This window comes from Diadema antillarum, unplaced genomic scaffold, assembly GCF_040938485.1.
Source record: "Diadema antillarum isolate AM-2024a unplaced genomic scaffold, OU_Dant_1.0 scf00000205, whole genome shotgun sequence".
NCBI lineage: Eukaryota > Metazoa > Echinodermata > Echinoidea > Diadematoida > Diadematidae > Diadema > Diadema antillarum.
The window spans coordinates 511,918-522,366 of NW_027271094.1; positions in this window are offsets into that span (position 1 = coordinate 511,918).

The following is a 10,449-nucleotide window of genomic DNA, read 5'->3' on the forward strand; positions in this document are numbered from 1 at the left end:
TTCTGATTTTATGATACTCCATTGGTGAGAACTTTATAGTGCCGTTCATGTGCATTATTCATGATTTATGGCATTGTATGCTGCCCCCCCTTTTTTTTCTAAATCTTAGGTTGCTGCTTATTACTTTTTTCAGTTGCAAGGAAAGTACTCACATACTCAATGTACATGTATGAAGTGATTTTATCAAATGCATGTTTCTGGTTTATGACTGTGAGTACATGGATATATATCAAAAAGCTTTTAATTGATTTGCTTTACAATTAGGTGGATTAGAATAGTTTGTGTTGAGATGCAGCCTATTTTGTCAGCCCAATATGTGATGACTACAGCACAGTGTACTGGTCTCTCACCCGTCAGTGAGTTTGTTTTGATTGAGTGGATGGCATTTCATTGCAAATTTTAGTGAATTGCATTGATGCTTCTATGATTCAATGTACAAACTGTGTCTCAGTGAGGTAAACTGGGGAACTACACTGACAGATGCCAGAAATGTCTTAAAAAAAATCTGCATTGTGTGTGTGTATGGGGGGGGGGGGACGGATTATACAATCTGTGTGTCATCTCACATTACAAATGACCTCAAGAAATGTTTCAAGTTTACCTACTATATTTGGTTTACAGGTGACCTTATTGATTGTGGAGATTTCTTTCAAATCAGACTTCAAATTTTAATTGTAGTGTCAAAACTTGTCTGTGGGATCTGATGGGATATGTTACACTATCATCCATAGTGTGCATGTTGAATGCTTGATGTACAATTCATTTTCCCCAGACTGCAGTGTATGTGCAGAAAAACAAAACAAAAAAAATTGAAAAAAAAAATCAGTAAAGGTTTGACAAAGTTAAACCAAACCATTCAAGAAGTTTTTGATGTAATGATGATTCCATCGTGCCACTTCATCCAAGTGGGAAATCTACAAGAATTTGTGGCAATGATATCATTCTTATGTTGCAACTGCTGAAAATGTGGAATCTCCCTCTGGAGGGGGACTGTGAATGTAATTAACCAAACATTAAAAAATTGTGACTTGTGAAAAGGATTTTCAGTATCCCCACAAACACTTTTATTGATATTTTTCACTATTTGTTATGCATTTACTGAGTCCACATACATGTATATGTGTGGTAAAATTGCCATAGTTAAACAAATTAAAAGATGTTCTTAGACAACACATGTATGTTGTGAATCATAACCAAGTGCAGGAAATGATGTGTTATTGAGTCAATCACATATGTGTTCATTGAACTGATGATATGTTTTGGAGCTATCAAGAAAGAGAGGCATAGTCTCAATGTAGATTCAAAAGGAGACTTCCAAAGAATGTCAAATGTCAAAGTAAGAAAGACTTGACTGAAAAGCTTTATAAAGACAAATATTGACAATCCAGTAGTATAATGTGAATGACACCGATGCTTGTTAACTTGGCATACTTGTTTCTGCAGAGATTCTGCATTGTTGGGGGCTTCTTATCCTTTTTGTGTGTGTATGTGTGCATAAAGTTGCAGCAATGTGTTGCTGCACTAAATTTTCGTTTAAGTGTTAGCATGATCCAGAAGAGTTGAAAAATTGCAAGGCACATATCATCAGGTGTCCCTCTTGGTTGGTATAAAGTGAGGCAAGACAGAGGCTTGCTGTAGTTATCTGGTGTACAAATGTCAAAGCACAAAGCAATGTTTCTCCAAGTGTCTGTAAAGTTACAATTGTATGTCATAAATGCAAATTACACGTCATCTCTGTGGCGATTATAATTGGTGACTATTTCTTCGGAGATGATGATATCCCCTCCTTAGTGCTACATTGGTACTGTGGTGATCTTTACGTTGTCTTTGAGAGTTCGTTGACTTTTGCTCCTGGGACAGTTGCTCCTACGAAATCTCTCCACGCTAAGCCGAACATACATAAATTCTACCCACAAACAACCCCAACCCAAATCCTAATCTTCGCATCAAACTAGACCTAAAGACTCATCACAACCCTTATCCTAAGATCTAACCCTAAGTCCTCGAAGAAAGTAAGACCAGAGCAATTGTCGGAGGAGCAAATGTCGTGTCACAGTCACCACCTTTGAGATGTTTAGTTTCAGCGCTAGTTCATCTAGTGTCAGTTACACATGGCAGTGAGATCTCAAGGAACTTTATGCTCCATAATATATTACATCCATTTAAATCTACATCTGTTCTATTTGGAAAGATCTGCATGCCTAATAGATACAAAATACAGTGTATACACATAATTTAATATGTGTAGTGTATTAGACCTTGGCTTCTGCTGTGTATTTGTTTTCCCCCCTCATGAATGGAAACTATTTGTATATTTTATTTTTCAAATTTCTCTCTGAATATGCTTTATGAATAATCCACATACATGTAGTGTGATAAACTGTCACCAAAAACAACTTATGATATTAGTGGGTATTAGGTCATTTGGTTTTGTGTTTGTGCATTTCAGGAGCAGCATGCACATGTCCGATCATCATGATAGAGTGGACGTAATGCAAAATTTAAAGCTATTTGAACACAAACTTGAAACATTTGCAGTTATCATATGGTTGTGGCTAGCCCTAGTTTTTGGTAATGAGAAGAAGTTAGGCTGCGTTATTGGCTTGCGAAAGATTGGCACTATTTAGAATAACCCTCAAAAATAAACAATGGAAATGAAAACCATGCTATTACCACAGACGGATGATGTGCTCTTGGAAGGTAGACTTGGGCTTGTGCAATGTATGCAACATGTACAATGTATCTGACTTGAGAATATCTGAGTGATTGTCACGTTCATGTGGTATGCCTGTACTTCTCCACAGAAATGTAGCTGCTTTTTGTGTGTTTTTTACAAGTCTGTTTCCTTTTTCTTTTCCCCCTGGCTCTCATGCATAGAACACTGCATTTGCAGTATAGTGTTTAAATTTCTTTTCCATTGTGTAAATTTTCACTACAGTGTAGTTTCAGTTTGTAGTGTACAATAACAGAAGGAAATCTAAAGGGAAAATTATATACACGTTGTATGTTTGTGTAGAGAAGGAAACAGAGTGGAGACATTCAGAGCACTAAGTTGTCTTTTATTGCAGAAGAAATGTGATCGACACAAGTCTGTGGACACTATGGCCCGAATTCACGAAGGTGGTACAAATGAAACCATAGTTTAAACCATGGACAAAAATCATGGAGCGCCAAGTGTTGCACGGAATATTTCGTTACAAAATTGGTCATTTCGTCGACAAAATGACCGTTACGTTAACGAAATTATCACTTTGTGGACGAAATGTTCATTTAGTTACAAAATGTTGTCATTTCGTTACAAAATAAACATTTCATCGACGAAATGACTGATTTTGTAACGAAATATTCCATGTGACACTTGGTGCTCCATGGTTTTTGTCCATGGTTTAAACCATTGTTTCATTTGTACCACCTTCTCGAATTCGGGCCTAGGAATATTAACCCATTGAAGACTAGTCCCAAGTATACTCGGGTTAGGTGTCTATGAGAAATGTGTGTTATAGCAAAATCAGCTTATTCCTCAACAGGTTAACCCTGCCCAGGCCATACATGTGTAAAAACACGCACACACACACACACACACACACAAGCCAAAACAAAACAAAGCAAACAAAAACAACAACAAAAAAGTTCACCCACAATGTCCCTCTGTGACTTCTGTGTAAAATGGAACCTGGCAGTGCTTGGGTAGGAACAATAGCAGACCCTTGGAGATAGCAGTGCCAGTGCAGAAGAGGGCCTTCCGAGTCAATAAGACCATCGAGGAAGGCGCCATGTTTGCTTTTCCTTTCAGCACATGTGTGCAAAATGTGCATGATTGACCTTCCTTAGTCCAAGTTTTTCATGTAGTTTGTAAGAAAAAAAAAATCCTGTACTGAACGCTGGCTTTTTAGTACAGTCATTCTGACTTGTGTATGTCAACATTTTGTAAATCTTTAACTAGACATTCGCTTTTAAGTTGACACTTCTTTATATTCCAAACTGCCTTTGAAAACAAAAGCATTTGAGATTAGTCATAAATAGAACATAGTGCAAATTGCTTTGTCTGTAGTTAAAAAAACACAACAAAAACAAACATACAGGGTGGTTGACTACCGGATATTTGGTGAAATTGTCTATTTGTTATGCCAAAGTAATTTCCAATGAAGGCCTGAAGGTGATACATGTACACTGTACATGAAGACTGATTGTGATACAGCTGCCTTTGATCTGTGAGGAAAGCTACATGTAGATACCGCATCTCAATTGCCCTGAATCTTCTTTTTTTGTGTGTTTATGTATAGAGAAAAACAATGAAAATAATAATATTCTGATGACATTCTTTCTTTCAGTTTTAGAATCTCAGTATTCATATCCAGAACATTCATGCACTCTTCCTATATATACATGTACGAATTTAATTTTTGCTTAGTGTGAAAAACACAGTTCCAAAGCTATTATCCTTATTGTATTTTACCGCATGTACATGTACAGTGTACCTGTAAACTTTTCCTTTGAAGTTAAATATTGTACACGATCATGTTGATGCAAGGTGGGAACATCTCTATCCCTTTGCATTTTCAGGCTTTGGGGCATTGGTAATCCTAGATTTGTTTCTTTTTTTCAAGCCTGTATATACACGTACAATGTATCTGAAGCTGTATATGCTTGTATGATATGTTATTAAACGACGGGCCTTTGTTGCCTGTGTTTTGTCGGATATATGAAAAAACAAAAACCAAACAAGCAGTAAGTGATGTTAAGTCCACAGTGGACACATACTGAAATTGATTTTAGTCCATGGGGCTTCATCAAGGTTGATATGTACATGTATTTTGATGCACAATATGATCCAGTTGTAAAAACAAGAAGCAAAAAGAGAGAATGATCAAATGCATCGTGGACAGAAATTTGTTCATGCAGTGTTGGTGTATACACATCTCCATTGAGTTGCGATCACTTTATAAAGGGATCGTATAGTTTTGGTTGAGACCTAATTTCAGGTTTCTACATTTTTGGTGAGATAATGAGAAACCTCTTCTGAAATATGAAAGAGCATGTGATTCCACGAGGAATTCAACATTTATTTGATGAAAATTGGTCTTGAAATGGCTGAGATATCCAAAACAGAGCGATTCTAATTAAGTGTGGGACCCACACTTTATTACGATCGCTTTGTTTTACTTTGTTTTAGATGTTTCAGTCATTCCAAACCCGATTTTAATCAAAAAAACTTTGAATTTCTCTTGAAATGGTATGCTCTGTACTATTTCATAAGTGTTTTCTTGGTATCTTGCAAAAACTTAAAAGCCCAATTCTCATTTCCACCAATACTGTACCATCACTTTAAGCTGCCTTTGGAGAGCTGGTTAAATCATAGTAAGATGCCAAATACAGTAAGAATGTACAAGTACATGTATAAACCTGTGTCATCAAAATAAAAGTTATTGTTTGATCATGACGAAAAAGTGGTTCATGCTCAAAATCGGGCGTTGCTGTTAATGTTTCCAATTTTGTGTAAATTGTTTGCTGATGTACCCTCCCCCCCCAAAAAAAAAAAAAAAAAAATTAAAAAATTAAAAAAAAGAAAAAAGGAAAAGGGGTCAGAAGCCATTGACAACTACTGAGTTATGTGTTTGGTGAGACTGGTACCATGGTGATGGTGGTATGTTGGCAGCGTGCAGGAACATTGAAACGGTACACTGTTATTATTCAAGAGATCAGTACAAACCAACTTATCTTCACACTTGTTTACTTGAACCCCTGGAGATGATGCGAGACACAGATCAGGATGATTTTTCACTGTGCTGTGTTCATTTACCAGTGGCATTCATGTATTAAGTGGAATTACACTTAAATTTTCACCCCTGTTAGGTTAGATGGGCATGATTTAGTAGTAGTAAACCAATGTGTTACATGCTCTAACCTAGTGAAGGTTTAAATGTTTGTGTGCATGTTATTGATTGTAATTGTGACTAGTTCTGCATGTGAGTGATATGATTTTTTTTTCATTGTGTTTGCCTGTAAAGCAGCAACAAAATAGAATAATCTGAATGGTGTCAGCGTTCAGTTTCTCCTTCTTTCTTTCTTTGTCTTTTTTTCTCTCTCTAACACAAAAACACACATATCCTTTTAACGGTAGAAAAGAGATGTGCAGTTAACAAGTTCGTGGTCAGGAATACTTGATTAATGACATGGTATTACATGTTAATTGCAAAAACAAAAAACAAAAACACCACCACCAACAACAACTACAACAAAAAACATGCAGGCACTCTTATGTGTTAAATGGAAGAAAGTGTTTTATTGCATTCCTTACCATATACAGTTATTTATAGAAAAAAAAAATCTTTTAAAAATTTGTTCAATGAGAATCAAAGAGACAGCATACATGTATTCAATTAAATGTTTCATGGACAGATTTAAAGAAACACAATTATGTCATACACAGACATGAAACGGAGGAAGAAAGAAGAGATGGGGAAGGGAGAATGAAGATAGAGAAAAAGAATGATAAAATCAAACATACAGAAAATAGTGCCCAATTGATAGGTGATCTCCACCAGAAATTAAATTCATTTTCCATAATAGAGATAGAGGCAGACAGCTCGGTTCGGATATTATAGTATTAACATGTTCATGGAAACCCCCCAAGTATAATTTGGTGGTACCAGCAACAACGTATTATCATGCACAGCTGCTTTTATTACAGTGAAATCTGATTGCCAGCCACTGTTGCGTTCATGTAAAACCATAAATGCTTCTTTAGTATTTTTTTTAAAATGAACCCTATTAAAATAGGTAGCAGCATGATGATTTTTTTAACAAAACAAACTGCCTAGCAAATGAGGGCCATGTTGTCAACACGGCTGAAATGAGACTATCTTCGCCCAGTAAGCTGCAGGTGACTTAATAGATATACATTGAATATAGATATATCTCGCATGTTTGATTCACACGTCAAAATATATCTCACGCTGATATCGTATATATACATACATTGCATTGTGTTTGCAAACCGGTAATATACTAATATTGAAATTATTTTATCGAAATTGTCTTTTGTCAGTGTCGTATTGGAGACTTGCAGCGGAAAAAAACAACAACTTGAGAGACACGTTTGAATTAAGTTTAGCCCCAATCTCGAAAGTGGACTAATAATTGAACCCAGTTTCGGTCTTACGGTCTTTTTTACATCTCACGGGCATACCGGCGAGAAACTCTTTTTTAATGGCTGTATTTATTAATTTTTTCTTTTTAAATGGAAGTGTTTCTAGAAAGTACAATACATTGTACGACAAGAATTTGTTACACGTGGAAAAAGGAATGGACATTACATGATCGACTGCACCGACTCACGCCTTTATTCGGGGTAACTTTAGTCCACTTTCGAGAATATCATCCCAAGCCACAAATACATGTACAGCATGACAGGACGTATCAAAATGTTTTCTTTTCCGTTTTTTACTTTTTTTTAAATCTCGTCCAAACTTCATGCAGCCTCAAGTTTCTTTGGGAGTCGCAAGAAGCGAGGGCTTCACGACGTGAAAAATGAAGACCTGTACAACAAAAACAAAATTCTCCTTAAATTTCTACTTCGACATTAACATAATAGTTTAAACACAGTACAAAACGAAGGACACTACAGTTGTTTGTGCACAGTTCAGTACATACAGCAGCAGCCTATACCGATAATGTCATGGGCTTATCAACCGACACGTTTTAAATGAACTGCACCTCCACAGTGTATCATACGTGGGAAATATCCCTCCAGTCCAATTAAACAACTCGATAGTGATCAGGACATTCATTATAATATAAAGGTAAATGGCACAATGCCATTCCTCTTCGAGATAGTTCAGACCAGTTAAGTTAGTCTGGAAAGAAAGTAAAATTTTTACAAGCACAACAGTCAAGGTTCGATCAGAACCGTATAAGAATTAAAAAGTTCTGAAATCAAAGCTTCGATAATTTTCACAACATAGTTGTTCGACAGTCGATATGAATATGCAAGTGAGTGAGTTAATGATGACACAACTTGCCACATACAAGTAGTTTTCTAGAAAAAAAAAATCTTGACAGATTCTTGAAATTTCCGTTTTTGTTTTTGTTTTTCGAACGCAATTATGACCCAGTCTCAAATCCTAATATATCTGACTGATCATTATTTTGAAGTTAATCAGCGAGGGATAACGTTATGTTATACACTTTTATACTAGATAAATTGAACTGTCAGATTTTTTTTTTTTTTTTTTAAAATTCACAACCAATAGAAAATAGTGAGGTGACGACATCATCAGCTCCTTTATTTTGCATATTCTGCAAGAATTAGCAAATCTTCACAATTTCATAACTTTCCTAATTTTTATCAGGTTTTGATCAAAATTTGTCACTGTTGTGCTTGATAAAATTTTACTCTTTCAATTCAGACTAAGTTTTCACTGGTCTGGAACTCTCCTTTAAGGGAAGGAAATCTGTGGACCGTAGTGTGGAACTTTAGTATCGGACAATCAAGGGGGACAATTTATTTCGCGGTTTGAAGGTCAACCAGAGTGCTAAAGGCGCAGCACATGATATCATCAAACTTGCGATGTGTCTCTTGAAGGCAGTTCACTGATAAACGAAATAAAAATTACGTAAACTCAGCCTTATAATACTAGCAAGGCAAAAAGTCGGCCACATACAACTACACAGTCAACACAAATCGGGAACATTCTCATAATGTTTCTGCGCATTATCATGAATCCTAAACCGAATATGTTACTGATTTCTTCTATATTTTATCAATACGAAAACATTTAAAATGTTTTCACCTTTCCGCCGCTTACGTCCGCCGTACACTATACAACTCACGACTATACGACTGACAGACTTTGGATCCGAAATAAATCACAATAGCTCCAGAATAAACACGCTTGTTTATTTCAGATCCAAAGTCTGTCAGTCGTGAGTTGTATTGTGTGTTGCAGGCTTAAGTTTGAAGCGCGTCGAGCTTGCCTCAATCGTTACCACTTGATTATACTTATGAATATCTAAAAATCGATTGAATTACATAATCTTACTGGAATGATATGTAAAGTTAAGTTGAATAAGCACGTTCATTTGCAATACTTCTTCAAGGAAGATCAATTTCTTTGGGTCAAATGATCAGACAATTACAAGCAGGCAGTAGGAATGATAGTACAGGCGTAGCGTTTGGCAGCTCAAAATATTTCTCACAATGAAAAGGTTTAGTAACAGAGTTTGATTCAGCTCATCGAACGAAAGGATCTAATATCAGATGATTTAAAAAAAAAAATCTTGATTATTTGACCGCAGTACCTCTAAATTTTGAAGCGCCGATTCTGGCCGTCAAAAGTCACATATCGACCAAAATACCCGATGTTTGATTTACCACAGTGCTCAGTTCACGGTCAAAAAGGTACATTTACTTGATTACATATAATAGAAATTGTATCTTAGGGTGACAAGAAGACCGCCTCAGCAATCAAAGAATTTTGGAAGCAATCCAAAGAATACTGTCATTTCCCACTGCTCAAGTCGAGGACATTTTGAGAGTCATCAAAAATTTCACCGAATGAATGTGATATCAAATATCTTCTCCATACATTTGCCCAAAGCATCTACGACAGGTTACAATCATTGTGTTCATTTGAATGTTCTCAGTCATGAAAAATTGTCGCTTCAACAGGAAAGGGTAAGCGCAGAGAATATGCATAATGCGTCATACAATGTGTAATGAGTGAAGCAGCGCCGACATACGCAATTTTTGCATGAGTATTATCCTGTTTTTACAATATCTACAAGATACAATATACACGGGTAACAAATAAAGATCTCTTGTTGACTTACTTACATATTAATACATGCTCAAGAAGAACAAAAATACGCGGCTTGTCTATAAAGTAACACAGAACACATTTCAATAAAAGTTCTCGATGATTCCCAATCTAACATTGTAAAAACGATTTTCCTGAGATTGAATGGGTGGAGAGTGCTCCTGTGGCAGGGAATTTGTAAATCATCGTCCTGGAATAGCAGCACTTGTGACTAGTAATCTAACATAGCATCTGTCTTTTCGAGGAACATCAACTGAGAATTAAGGCAGAAGGGATTGGACAATAATGCTTCGGACATACTTTGTGCGAAGGCCATGTTAGAAAGAAAAGAAAAATCAGAGAACAAGGATATACGACGAAGGCATCTGATATGCCGATAAGCATTATCTGAAGTAAGAAAAATAGAAGTGAAATGCAGATTGAAAGTTTCACAGCTGTAATTATCACAAACCGGTTGTGACATTTTCCTAAAAGTAGAGTTAAGTAATTTTTTCCAGTGTATTCATTTTTTTCTAACTCTTTTCTGGATCGTGAGTATTGTGACGAAGTGTCTACATTGTAGATACGGATACTGCTCGCAGATCAACGAAATTGGCAGAGTAAAAGCTATTTTTGTCTGTCTTATGAATTA